This window comes from Dreissena polymorpha, chromosome 8 (assembly GCF_020536995.1).
Source record: "Dreissena polymorpha isolate Duluth1 chromosome 8, UMN_Dpol_1.0, whole genome shotgun sequence".
NCBI lineage: Eukaryota > Metazoa > Mollusca > Bivalvia > Myida > Dreissenidae > Dreissena > Dreissena polymorpha.
In genome coordinates, this window is record NC_068362.1 from 27,577,287 (window position 1) to 27,592,578 (window position 15,292).

Consider the following 15,292-nt stretch of genomic DNA (forward strand, 5'->3'; position numbering starts at 1 on the left):
TGATTTCAGAGTTATCCAGACTGTCAATGAAACACTCCAAGGAAAGAATCTCTATCTTTTCTGAATTTGCATCTGGGAAAGCCTGTCGTGTAATTTTCATGATGTGTTGAGTAAGATCTGATATTGACTGATTTTCCCCCTAGTCATTGATTTTAACTGTGCTCTAAACATTTCAGCTTTGTTTCTAGTACCATACTTTGTTCTCAGTATTTCCACTAAACTATCAAAATCTCTTTTTTGTATCTCTGTCAACTCACTAAGTAAAGACCTAGCATTTCCTGACAAGCTACTTGCCAAATACAACGACTTTGCTTGGTAAGACCAGTTATTTATCTCAGAGATCAAATTAAACTGTGTCAAATATTCACCTATATCGTTTGAACCATCATACGTTTGTGGTTTCATTTTCAAACTAAATGATGAATTTGTGTGAACAATTTCTGATGTTGAGGGATTTGTGAACTGATTTGTGTTCAAGTTCCTTGTTACTTGTAAATTTGGCAGTGATTGAAACTGACTTGAAACAGTGCACTGATTTTGTACATTTCTATTCCAATTGAAATTAAATTCTGGATCAGGATTTCTCATTTCTGAAACCTCTCCACACACAGTGTGCATTTTTGATTCTAAAGAATCAATTCTCTTTTGTAATGTATCATTAAAACATTTAATTGTTTCGAAATTGAGTACATTTGATTTGATATATCAAACAATTTCTCTTCTACTCTAGAGCTCTAATCTGTTTCTAAATTAGCTGACCTATCAGCAGTTGATGTATCTTGATCCATTTTAAAAATTTAATATGTGAAAACAAAATAGCAATAAAAATTTCCTTGCAACAGTTTCTAACTAACTGATTAAAATATCACTGCCATTTACCTTAAACATTTTACTGACATATCCATCTTAGAAAAATTTCAATAATATATTTTTCTATTTTCAGTTACTGATGAGGAAACTTTCCAAGGTGGTGCCAGTTAAATTTCTGCATTTGAAATATATTGTATTATAAACATAAACAATTTTCTATGTGTTTGTTTTTACTTGTGGAAAATTAATAATCACTGCTAAACAAGGCTCTCATTGAAATTTCCACAAATTTAGCAAATGTTTCCTTATTTCCGAATTTTGACTATCCTTTACTTCTGACACAAATTTGTTATGCCGAATAACAAAGAAAACAAAGAATTAATTCAAAATTTCTACTTTTACTTTCATTTTCCTTATCAATTCTATTACAACAAAAGCATGTATTCATAAATATCATATGCAATCAACAATAAAATATCCGTACCTGCATCTTATTCTGTAGTTATGTTTCTTGTTTAATAATAATGTTAAATAATTTATCTTGACCGGATGTTTACTTTTCAAATCAATATTCCAAACTGAAACTTGTTTATTTTTGAAACCGCTATTTATAATTTTTCGGCCGTGACGTCAATGACACGTGACGACCGTTAAATTAATAATATCTACCAATGAACGTTATATGAAATGGCGGATTTAATGAATGAATGAGATGCAAGCGTTAACAACAATATTATACAAATACAATGACAAAAACGTAAGTTAAGCAATAGACATCGGTTGAAATACATAAATATGATGTTTATGCATATTGTGAATAACAAGTTATTTTAATAATAAGCATTTTAATTTAATAACGAGCATTTGTTTACGTTACGCTTTGTACAACGGAAGGGGTGGGGTAACGGCCTAGCAATACCATTACCCAGTTGCAATGGCAGATGCTGGTTCTTGTAAGTCGGAGTCGAATCGAAGCTTGCCTTTTCATAAATCAGACAAGGTTGATTTCAAGAATGAGATTTATAAAAGTGTAGCTGAAAGTCCTGCATGTGATTTGAACAGTGCTGCAGAAAAGAATAAGGAATTGAATGAAAAGTTGGAGGAAAGTATAAAAAAAGTGATGAACTAAATAGCAGTCTTGACAAAAGCCTTGAAAGAATTGAAATCTCAAAAAAAGCCTTGAAACGAACAGCAGGTAGAGAAAACTTTTACAGGGAAAAAGTTCTAAAACTAGATTGTAATGGCAAAGACGTTGCTTCATCCTGTACATGTATAAATGCAAAAGATGATATAAAATGTTTGAATGATGAAATAAAAAGGAAACCTTGAGATAAGAAACCTTAAAATACACATTGATGAGCTCTCCTTTGAAAATGATAGTTTTAAAGCTGTAGAAGAAGCATTTTTTTAATGAACAATCAAACTCGTATAATATGGAACTACATAACTGCGTGTATGATTTGCTGAACTTTCAAGTTTCTTGCGAGAATGTTCCAAATGTAAAAAAGACACTGTTTGCAAATTACTAAATAAAAAACCAAACAAATTGCAATGTTCACGCACAATCAGTAACTGGTCTCTAGAACGGTCTATCATTCACAACAGCATATTGCTGACATGTCTGAAAAGGCCAACACTACATTGCACACTGATGAAGCGTCAATTAGTTACGTTTCATGGCCTTAGAACTGTTGTGTGCTCAATTGCTCATTTTGCTGGAAAGGCAGGCCAAGACCAAACTTCCTGAAGGAAAGTACCATAATCCGAGTAAGGATCTAATTTAAATGGCTTCCAATGTCCCAAAACAAATGCAATCTCTGAAAGAGATATCGCTGTCCTGGACAACTTACTTAGAGCCAAACCAGCATCATCAAACTAAACATCGGATGCAATTAATAGAAATGTTCAAATAAACAAATGAAACCCTTTTCATGGCTTAGATCACTGGATGAACAAACCCGAAATGAAATTCTAAATGATGCAAGAAAAATTACGACATCAGTTAAGAAAACATTTCGAGAAAGAAAGGAAAAGCTCGAACTGGACATCGAATTGAGTAGAGATTTCGAAATATGGTGGACATTGGGGGTTAGAAGAGTTGGAAAATGCTCAAAACACATTGGAAAAAACGGAATTCAGAAAAGCAATTTTAATCCAAATAAAGGTCCACAAGTCAGTTCTAAGGTCAAAAGGTCGAAAAAAATTATTTCATGAGACGTAAAAGAAACGTAATTATTCAGATGCAGACATTTTTAATGATCTGAAATTATTTTTAGAACCAAACGATATTACCGACAATGATACCGAAGAAATAAAGCCCGGTCTGATTTACAAAGACCTAGATGAATCGAGATTGCAAATAAATGTAAAGAAGCAAGAACTGACTGAAACACTGTTTAAAGCTAGAGAAAAAAAGGAAAATTGATAAACAGAAAAAAACCTGCCAGAGTATATAGACAATCCGAATAAACTAGTTGGGAAAAATATTCAACACAAGTGTGTTGAAAATGGAACTGAAATGTGGTTTAATGCAAAAGTGTAATCTGAAAAACAGGCGAACAAAGACACCATTAAAACAGAATTCAATATCCAATATAAAGAGGACAAGGACAGTATCTGGTTCTTCCATCTGTTGACAGATCCAAAAAAGGAGACCTGATGATTATGTAGAACTATTGTGAAATGATGTAGAATTCTATAGAAACATGCACTCCCTTCATTACATATGACATTCATTTTATAGTATTACTCTACATAGCCTGGCCTTTCAGAAAATGTATACTTTTATATAGTTTTGTTCAAATTCTAACTTTACCTATTATCCAGTGGAACTTTTGTTGATTATTCGGTTTCCACTTGTCAAAATGATCCAAGAAGTAACATCTTATTACTCGCCATAAGATGACCTTTACAAAAATGTATACATTTATATAGGTCTCAACTTTTTTGATCAAATTCAAATTTTATATACGTAATATGTGGCGGCGGCCATTTTGTCCGCCATTGTGATTTCAGATGTCAAAATGACCCATAAAGTAATTTTTCATAACCCTCCTAACATGACCTTTCCAAAACTGTGTACATGTATACTGATTTAAAGTGCCTGGTCACATCCTAATTTGTGTGTATTATGTGGCGGCTATTTTGTTTCCACATTCCAAAATTGACTTCGAAGTAATTTATAAAAATGCGAAATGTCACGACCTTTCCAGAAATGTATACATTTACATAGTTTTAAAACACTAAAAAATGCCTATTTTGAGAAATGAATTAAATTTATGACATTTTAATAAAAAATGTTGCCATATAGTAGATATGCTTATATAATAGAATTTGTCACATATTTTGTATAAACCTGCAGACTTTAAAGCGGGTATATACGATCTTGTCAAATATTTATTAATTAATATAAAATGTGTAAACAAAATATACATATATTTCAATAGAAACTAAAATAAAAGTTACGAAGAATATGTGTCGAAAAATGCTAAATAAGCCAGATATTTAATTCTGAAATCGAAAAAGGCTGTACAGCCGAATTCGACAGCATGTATATCATGCATGTACGATGTGAATCTAAATTTAGTTTAACGGTTCATTTGAAATTCCTGCAGCGATATCGATTCATACGACACACGAATACTTACTAAAAAGACGAATGTATCGGTTATTGTAGGAAAATATGTACGAATTATCTTCGTCACAATCGGCTCGGGGCGCTAATTTGTATTTGATGCATTTTATGAAATTCGTCTTAAATGTATCATTTTTCTTGCAAATTGTGTGTTATTATAACATATTTGTATCAATATATTACAATTCAACACATGTTAAAATCGTTAAACCTCGCTTTAAATTTGCATACTTATCTTTTAAACCAGTTATCTGATTTCAATGAAATAAACAGTAATTTGATATGTTTTTCATGTTGTTTCATTATCTACCAGACCAGAGATTTTTTCCCCGCTTAATTCCTATTATGGAATCCTCGAAACCCGTTTAAATAACCAGTATTGCTACATGATGGATGGTTCTAAGACGGTGACCAAAGTTTTGTTCAATATTGTTCGTTTGTTTTGTACGTGTTTGTCTTGTCTAGAGCATTTGTTTTTTGTCTTTGTGTTTGTTCATGGTTCATTGTTATAAATAAAGTAATAAATATTTTATTATGATATTATGAGTGTTAACAATTGCGTTATCATAAAATAACAGTATTTTATTCGATTATATTTAAGGTTTTGGTTATAGAATTGATAATTGGTTGAGTATTCAAGATCGATTCTTTTATATGGTAATACATAGTTTAGTAACAAAGAAAATTACAAAAGTGTTAGAAATGCAATAAACGTTGTTTTAAATACTTTCTAACCAATTGCTACTAGTTTTCTTTAACGTTCAAAGTATTTTTTAAAATTGTAATCACATTATGATGATAACATATGCTAAAACCTCAATATCGAAACATTATGTTATGTTAATATTCAGTTGATTAATTTGGTTGTGTATAGCATATTATTCATCCATTTTATTGTTTTGGTATTTGATCAACATTATAATGATCACTTTAAATTCAATAAAATGTTATAAAAAAATTGTGGAAACACTAGCAATGAAATATGATAAAATCCCGGTTAAAACAATAATACACGTTGTATGTTTATTAAAATAAATATCATAAAACATATCATTAACTACATACACTTCTTGTTTAAGCAGCTGAATGTCTGTTTTCAGCTACTCCAGCAAATGAATAAACGTATCAACATAGAATACTTTGTTAGTTTTCTGACCCCAAAAACATAATTAGAAACCTAAACATTCACCGATTTATTTAAAACTATTCCAATTATTCATAAAATGTTTGTTTAAAATACTACAAAAATGCATTATTTTCGGGTTTTTTATTTAAAAAACGTCTTCAATTGTATTTCATTTATTTCAGCCAGTTTTCCAGCTATAGGAGGACGGGGCCGAATTAAAGAAACAATATTACAACATGAAAGACAAGAGTAAGTGAAAAAGTGAACATTGTTATATGAATAACACTGCAACTAGTCACTGGCCTAGAGCCCAGCGGGTATATACGTTTTTTTTATATGTGTTGAATTGTAATATATTGATAGAATATGTTGCAATTACACAAAATAGGCAAGAAAAATTATACATTAAAGCCGAATTTCTTAAAATGCAGCAAAGACAAATTAGTGGCCCGAGCCGATTGTGACGTACATATTTTCCTACAATAACCGAAGCATTCGTATTTTTATTAGGATTGGAGTTAGTGTTCGTGTGTCGTATGAATACATATCGTTGCAGGAACCGTTAAACTAAGTTTAGATTCACATCGTACATGTATGATATACATGCTGGCAAATTCGGCTGTACAGCCATTTTCAATTTCAGAATTAAATATCTGGCTTATTTCGCATTTTTCGACACATGTTCTTCTTAACTTTTATTTTAATTTATATTGAAATATATATATAATACGTTTTTTACACATTTTACATAAATTCATAAATATTTGACAAAATCGTATATACCCGCTTTAAACTGTTTGCATGACTTTGTATTAATGTGTTGTTTTTATGAGTTACCTTCGGAAAATAAAGAGATTATTATTATTATATATTATAGATGTGGTATGATAACATATATTTTTGTAGATACAAAATGCTCGTTTTTATTTATTTGTGACACAATAAATTCCATTTAAATTTCCCGCGAATATATATATTCATACGACACACATGTATCGTATGAACAGATATCGTTGCGGGAAATTAAAATGGAAAAACAAAGAGCATTTTGTATAAAATGCATCTATATATGAAAGTTTTTTTTTTAAGTAATAAAGTAAATTAATGAACAATTCAATCGTTCTCACAAGCCATTCATTTATGGAATCCTCTGGGTTAAAAAGGATACTGAGCAGTTTCATAGTCATCAGGTCCTGTAGTACAGTGGAAGACAAATGGGACCTCCCGTATGTCTTCAGCAGTTTGTGTTGTGATAATGCCGTCTCACATTTGACACTGGTTGACGGCAGGGTCAGCATAAGGTCGATCAGCAGGGTAATGTTGGGCAGATCGGTTATGCCTTGCAATACTGTCTTCCAGGTTAGGACAGACAGATTTTTTAACCTGACGTTTTAGCAAATAGAAAAGTAAAATGCATTTTATATAAACATGTACTTTACAATTTAAGGCTTGAAACAATTACTTGGCATTATAAAACATTAATAGAAAATAAACAGTTTGTGTTTAATAAACTTGTTTTGAATTTTAATTATTTATAAAAAAATAGAAATCTCTATTGAATTAGCCAATGAATGGTTTAAAACAAACAATGTCAGTTACTTACTTCTTTGGTATCAATTTTTAGCAGTATCCATTGATATTAAACAAAGTTACTGGCCTTTGACTGTATCTGAAAGCGTTTTTGGCAAATCAACTGCAGATAAAAGAAAAGTGATTAATTATTGATGTGGGTCTTTCAAATTGAATGTCTATATACCAACATTTGTCCAAATTATCTGATACCATTGTTTATTACCCGTCGTGTACTGAGTACCGACGGAAACCACTTCATGTTCTTGTCCATTTCTTGTAACAGCCCGTTTTCCATTCACAAGTAAGTGAATGGACCCATTCTCAGACTGTTCGAGTAACCATTTCATTTTAAATGTTGACACTTTGCTAATACCGAATGTATCAATGACAAATTGACAATGGATAATTTATAGCACAAGGTAAGAGAAGAAATCGGTTGGATTATTCGATTATTTTTTTATTCTGCTATTGATTATTTTGGGGTATGGTAAAAATATTGATTAATGAAGATGAAATACCGGGAATATCTTTTTTTCGTAGTTATTTAATCTTAAAACAATATTAAACAAACCGATGACGGTATCTGCGTCGTTCACGATTCCATGAAACAGTGCAGAGTGGGCGAAAAGACTCACCACCGCCTGCAAAGTCTGTGACATTTCTGTCAATGGCGGTCCTCTCCCGTAACGGCAGCATGGTTCCCCTCCTTTGATACATTAGATTAACCGTTTTTGTCTTAAATAAATATAACATTTATGGATACATTTCATTTCGCCTTTTGAAATTGTTCAATATTCTGCCATTACTATGTGAATTGTAGATCTATGAATTGTAGTTTGCGCCACCCGTGTGTTAGAAAATCTCCAGATGTTAGCTCAAATGCAAAAACAAAAACGTGTTATTACTACGGCATTCGAGGGTTCGAGCACACCACCGTGCGAAATATCCCTCAGTGATTAATTTTGTCGTGCATTAAATCATATCCACTCGTTAAATGGGGATTCTGTCTATTTTATCTAAATTTCTAATAAAAGACATACTTATTCTATATTTACCATGTTTCTCCAGCTTTCTTTTATTTCTTGAAGTGTCCTCAGGCCGTTTCCACATGCATTTACGCTAGCTAAAAGCTCGGACCAGATCTCTCTGACTTGAGCACCCATGCCCGGATCGCCCAAGCCACGGTTCGTTCGCAGCTTGGGGATATTCAATTTCATATCCTCTGTTGTAACGTCAATTTCTCGCTCGCTAAAAGCTTTCGCTCTTTTGGCATTGTCCATTTTGTAACACGTCGTCTTCCAAATTGATAATTTGCGCGAAAATGACGTCACGTTTAGTATTGCATTTTTGGTAATATTTCTGCGGTACGTTTACAAATTTCAATGCTGTGGTAACCGCGCAGAAACAATCGTGTATACAACGGAAAATAAACGGTAACCTAACCATGTAAATAACTGCGGTAATCAAATTACCACAGTTTATTTAAACACTATTTATACAATTGGCTGCAGGTCAACTTTTAACGCTTGATATTGTATGTGATTTTGAAATACAAATGCCAGCTTGGTTTGCACGCTAAGAATTGTGGTATTCTAGCACCTGCCGGAGTAAATCCATTATCAATCAAACTCACCTGGATTTAAGTATGGGGTCACGAGGAAAGGTCTGCATGGATACCCGGAGTCACCGAGCAATACTCCTCGCTTATAATCTGGATAAGTTGTAAACGTTATCATGCATGTAAAAATAATAACAACGCTAATATAGACAGCTCTTCTATTTTGGCATTTTTAAATTGTAAGTTCACATTTATTAGTGTCTTTTGGGAAATTCCGAATCATGAAATTCCGAATAAGACCCTTTTAGGGAATTATGAAGTTATGTCACAACTCAATAGACTGAATAGTTTGAGTCAAAGATTAGGTGTCAGTGATTTTATTAGGTGTCAGTGATTTTATTAGGTACATCATATTCTTCATTTATTTGCCTCTTTGTTTTGAGTTTATTTTTTAATCTTTGTTTATAAATATAAATAACGGCAGACGTGTGATGCTTACAATTAAAACTATAGATCAACACTTCAAGTAATATTTATATCATAGATGACGTCCCGGGATTGTAATAACGTCGTTGAATATTCTTGATTTTACAAAGTCTATCGCTACGCATGTCATAACTGTTTTGATGCTCGCGCGCATACATAAACGCATGCATTGTCTATTATTTTTCAACTCCAAAGTATTCGTGATATAAATAGAAGGTCATATTCGTGACATGTCATACGGAAATTATTACAATCGTTATTTTAAAGTGATATGTTCACTGTTGAATTGAGCAGAAAAGAATTAACAGGTCATAAGTTAAAATGTGGTAACTGACCAACTATCTGCAACTCATCTTGCTACCAGTTGTTTCTAAAAATATATATTATATTCGATATTTTACATGACTGTCCAGTTCTCTAAGCCGAGCGGAACTGTCTTTTTTATAAGGATCGGAGTTAGTGTTTGTGCGTCGTATTAAAAGATATGAACGAATCTGCACTCAAACTAAATTTAGATTCACATTATACATGCATTATCAGTTGTCAAACGAAAGTACGGTTGCTATTCAAATACATTATTTTTGTCTCTCCGGGATATTGTTTAAGTATGTTGATGCAGCATTAACCAATATAAGTGTATATGAAGTGAAAACACCAAAAAATAAACAACGGTTGCGAAGGACAACTTTAAACATATCTTATACTTTTAATGCGCATATCACTTTTAAATGATTAGAACTCGACAAAGACTAGTTTCCATCATTTTACAATAATTTGTGTAATAAATCCCGTATACATGACAACTCGTTAATAATATATCCTCCTAAAGATTAATTTATAATGTCACTTTGATGATTTTCTTAACTTATATCCACAAACTTTCTTTTTAATGTATTAAACGGTATATGTGCTCCTTTGGTGTAACTTTTTGAAATCGACACGTTTGCTGTAATTTATAACTGCGAGAGAAAGACAATTGAAAGAGCACATAAGCCAAAAAATGAGAGAACTTGGGCGGTTTTTAATATGCTCAAAAAGATTTAAAGTGATATTATGGGCATTTTTCATTGTTGAATTGTGCTGAAAAGAATAAACAGGTAAAAAGAGTTAGTTGAAATGTGGTTACTGACCAATTATCTGCAACTCATCTTGCTACCAGTTGTTTATAAAAATATATTTTATATTCGATATTCTTACGTGACTCACCCAGTCCTCTAAGCCGAAATGATCCGTAAAACAAAATTGTGTCGTGTGAACAAATCTGCAGTAAAACTAAATGTAGATTCACATCGTACATGCATGATCAGTTGTCAAACGAAAGTACGGTTGATATTGAAATGCATGATTTTTCTCTTTCCGGAATATTGTTTGAGTATGTTGATGCTGCATAATCAAATATAAGTGATAATGAAGTGAAAACACCAAAAATAAACAACGGTTGCGATAGACACCTATAAACTGTTAGATGCCCATAATATCACTTTAAGCATATATTGTTTAAATGACATACTTCGGTCTGAGAATTTCCCGTTGGCAGTTCAATCAACCAAGGCTTTGTGCGAGTTCACCGAAGTGACAAATAGTTACAAAAATCCTTCTTTAGCTCTCAAGTTAGAGCACCTGCTCAAAAAATGTGCAAAGGTGGCAAAATCTGAAGCCCTGATTAATGTTGATGTTGAGCCAGGTAGCAGAGCAGACAATTTTTTGGCACTCTGTAATGACGAATGGGCCGCTGAAATTTCAAGTTGTGCTCTACAAACACTTACAAGGAACAAGATGAACAAAGGCCACTTGTTGCCATTTTCAGAGGACATCATGCGACTAAAGACATTCCTGGACCAGAAAACAGAATCCTTATTGGAAATTCTTCATGAGCGTTTTGACAAAGATGACTGGAACGTGCTAAATCAGATGACATTTCCCCAGCTTGTAATGTTCAATCGTAGGCGTGGATGGGAAACTCTCAATGAATGCTAGTAGATTCTTACAGTTCGCGAATGAGGAACAAAGATTGTCCTCAAGAAGTTACTGAAGCTCTCAGTGCAACAGAAAGAATCCTCCTTAACACATTGGCACGTGTGGAAATCAGAGGGAAAAGGGGGCGCACTGTTCCAGTGCTACTGACCTCAAAGTCACAGCGGTGCCTTGAACTTCTATTTAAATGGAGAGACACAGCAGGTGTTGCCAAAGATAATGTATATGTGTTTCCCAAGCCCAACAATGGTTGTTTAGAAGCACTGAGAAGCGCTGATGTCTTGAGAACTTTTTCTAAAGCAGCAGGTTTGACCAATCCAGAAATGATTACAAGCACGAGACTTCAAAAGCATGTAGCCACAGTTGCACATTTTTTAAGTTTGAACAAAAATGATCTTGACATTATGGCAAGCTTTTTGGGCCATGACATAACCGTACACAGGTAATTTTATCGCCTTCCTCAGGAAACTACAGGTGGCTAGAATGGGACGCCTTCTGACAGTATTTAACACTGGCTCAGTTGGACAGTGCACCGGAAAGTCATTAGACGAAATTCCTTTTGACGATAGTAAGTAATGTATTGTATTTTATGCACAAACATTTTGCTTGGGCCTTAAACCAATGTCGATGCCAAGTTACAGGCCGTAAACTGACTTAAGGTGAAAATATAGGAATTTTTTGCATCAAAATATAGGAGCTTTGGGTTCGTTTAGGGTTAAAATATAGGAATTTTATGGTAAAAAGTAATGTTCTAGAGATATGTAAAGAACTTCCTACTTACTTGTTTTCCGTTTATAATCATTACATTCATGTCCCTCATCTTCACCACCAAGGCAGATATGCTGATGCAGCAACACACTGTGGTCATGTGGACACCTGAATTTTTTTCATTAAAGTAGTTAACAATCAACAAAACACAAAACATTATTAAACATAGTTTTACAACCTAACATAAGAGTGCAAGATAACATTGATAATGAAATTATTGAAACCAAAAACATGAATCCCATACATGTAGTATCATATCATGGTATATAGTATAAATTATGTATTTTATGCATATTAAAATTGCTATACACTCTTCAAACATTTTTAGGACATGAAAAGAACACCAAAACATCCTGTATAATAAAATGTACATACAGAATATAAGAATTTACTGGCAGCTTCTGCATATAAATATATTGAAATTGAACATCAAAATTATTAATTGAACAAAATTGCACTGTGTTAATAATACCAATTGTAAAACAATTTTATCTCATGGGTATCAGACACACAGTGGTAGATGCATATCCTAAATTATTGTACATGACTTCAAATGCCCTAAAATATTTAAATAATTTCCAATATTCAAAAGAATTGGAAGCCTGTAGATACGCTCAATTCCATCTAAGATCAGGAAGAGCTTAAATATACCCGCAGAAGAGCATCCCTGGGGAAAGACCTGTTACAACTATCTGCTAGGATGTGTTCTCACCTTTGAAATGGTTCATATTTTTCCTTCATCAAAGGTGTCCATATAGATATCACAATAGTGCACAACAGCACTCCTGCAAGATGGTGATGCTTTGGAAGAGGAGGGACAGCTTTTTACACTGTAAATTAAAATATCTAAAGGCAGTATTACTTCTCATAAGTATCTTTTTTTAAAAGAGGAAATTTTCATAATAAAATATACGAAAAAAAGTCAAAAATATAGGAAATATAGGGTTTAACAAAATATGGGAAAATTCTCCAAAATATAGGAATCAGTTGACGGCCTGAAGTTAGAGCTCTGGTTACGGCCCCACATTAGTATCATGTCAAGCCCTATAGTAATCACATGGTTCGTCCGAACGTCTGTCTGTCTGTGCTGCTATAAAATTAAATAAAATTAAATAAATCGTACAACACGTCACTGTTTATTAAAATGTCTTAGATACTAAACATGTTTCGACCATAGCCTTCATCAGTAGTACATTAATATAAACAAATACAATGGAAGTGACGTCAACGTCATACAATAACGTAACGTCGTTTGGTGGAAAAATATATAGTACACAATACATAATCCAAAGATGGATCAGTGATGATACAACAGTCTATTAGTAATAATATAATTTATAAAAAACATAGTAATAGACAAACATCAAATGTATATGTAAATTATGTTTATGTTCTATATGTCATACAGCAGTTTATTATTTAGACCGTAAGGAATCATAGTTTTTAATTTATGTATCCAATATGTTTCTTTACATAAACGGTCTAGACGGTCAAGATTGTTTTGAACAACATCAATAGGTACAAAGGAGAAATCTGATAAAGTGCAATCATTGTCAGTGGATCCAAAATGTGTAGCAACATGTGAAATATTGAACAATTTCTGATATCAAATCTATGGCTATTCATTCTGCGGGAAACATTGTGATTAGTTTGTCCAACGTATTGTTTATTACAATTTTTACATGTAATAAGATATGTAACATTGCGCGAAGTACAATCAACATCATAGCGTAAATCATACGATAAACCAGTAACACTACTATTGAAACTTGAACATATGTTTATATTATTGCAATGTGTACATCTTGGTCGGTTACATTGACCCGATAAATGAATATCAGTACTGTTATAAGACACTGAACATCTCACAACGCTGTTACGTATATATTCTTAGGTCTTGTATAGGCCAAAATAGGTTTAAATAAATGTGAAGACTTAACACTTTCTTTGTTTGATAATCTGAACAAATCCCAGTATTTGTTTAAAATTTTAGCAATATTAGGAAGTGATGTGTTAAAACATACAGTAAATGGTATTATTGAATCAGTATTTCTCTGAGTAACACATAATGCACTTTCCTGTGTCATATTTTTCACTTGAGAAAATCCATTTTCAATAACATTTGTTGGATAATTTCAACTTTTAAAATACTTAAATAAACTAGATAAGGACTGATTGAATACATCATCATCAGAAATAATACGTCTGTAGCGCTTTGCCTGACTGTATGGAATACTCCGCTTACAGGACATGGGGTAAGATGACGTAAAATCTAATTATAAATGCATATTAGTGGGTTTACAAAAAATATTTGTAACCACAGTGTCTAGTTCACTTTTTGATATAAAAACATCAAAGAAAGATACACACTGTTGAGATATATGTGAGGTAAAATTTATGGTTGAATGGAAGTTATTTAAATTATTAATAAAAGTGTTTAAATCTTCTAAAGAGCCATTCCATATCATAAAATTGTCATCCAAAAATCTAAGCCAAATATATGGTATAATAGAGGTATTGTTAAGAAAATCTTCATCAAATTTACCCATAAAAAGGGAAGCATAAGACGGTGCCATAGGACTTCCCATAGCAGTAACCATAATGTTCTGCTATAATTCTAAATAGTCTGTTGCCTAGGACTTTAAACTGTATGTTTATGTAGTATACCATTTGTGGAAATGGCCTATTGTTTTTGGGGTCAATAGGTCAAAGGTCATGTTTGAGATTGTATCTTTCCTTGTAACTTCCTCAATAACTTTATAAAGACATATGTCACAAATCAACATGAAACTTCATAAATGGATACATCTTAATAAATGCAAAAATAACTTAACTTTATTATTTTATATCTGACTTCTTCCGTTTTGTAATGTAAGTTTTTGTCTTTTAGCTTAGAAAATAAGCTTGCATTAGCTCCGTTGTGTGGTTTCCTTTGTTGCTTTCTCGTTAAATTCAACAATAGATGTAACCTGTGGCATCATCTCATCAAAATAATTTATTTTACAGCTGTAGAGTTAAGCAGCGACGAGGAAATGGAGGAGGAGAATGAAAACAATCTTCAAGAGAATGAAAACGATCTCCAAGAGAATGAAGGAGAAGGTATTCAGTTTTTTAATGTAACCATTCATACAATATTCAAATCATTGGCCAGTAAAACATTTGTTATACTGGTTTTATTAGCTCGGCTGCTTTCGGAAAAAACCTGAGGTATTGTCATAGCCAGCTCGTCGCTCATCGTCCGGCGTCCGCCGTGCTAAAACCTTAATATTTTGCTCTAAAATCAAAGTGCTTCCACCTACAGCTTTGAAACTTCATATGTAGATGCACCTTGATGAGTTTTACACGCCACACACATTTTTGGGTC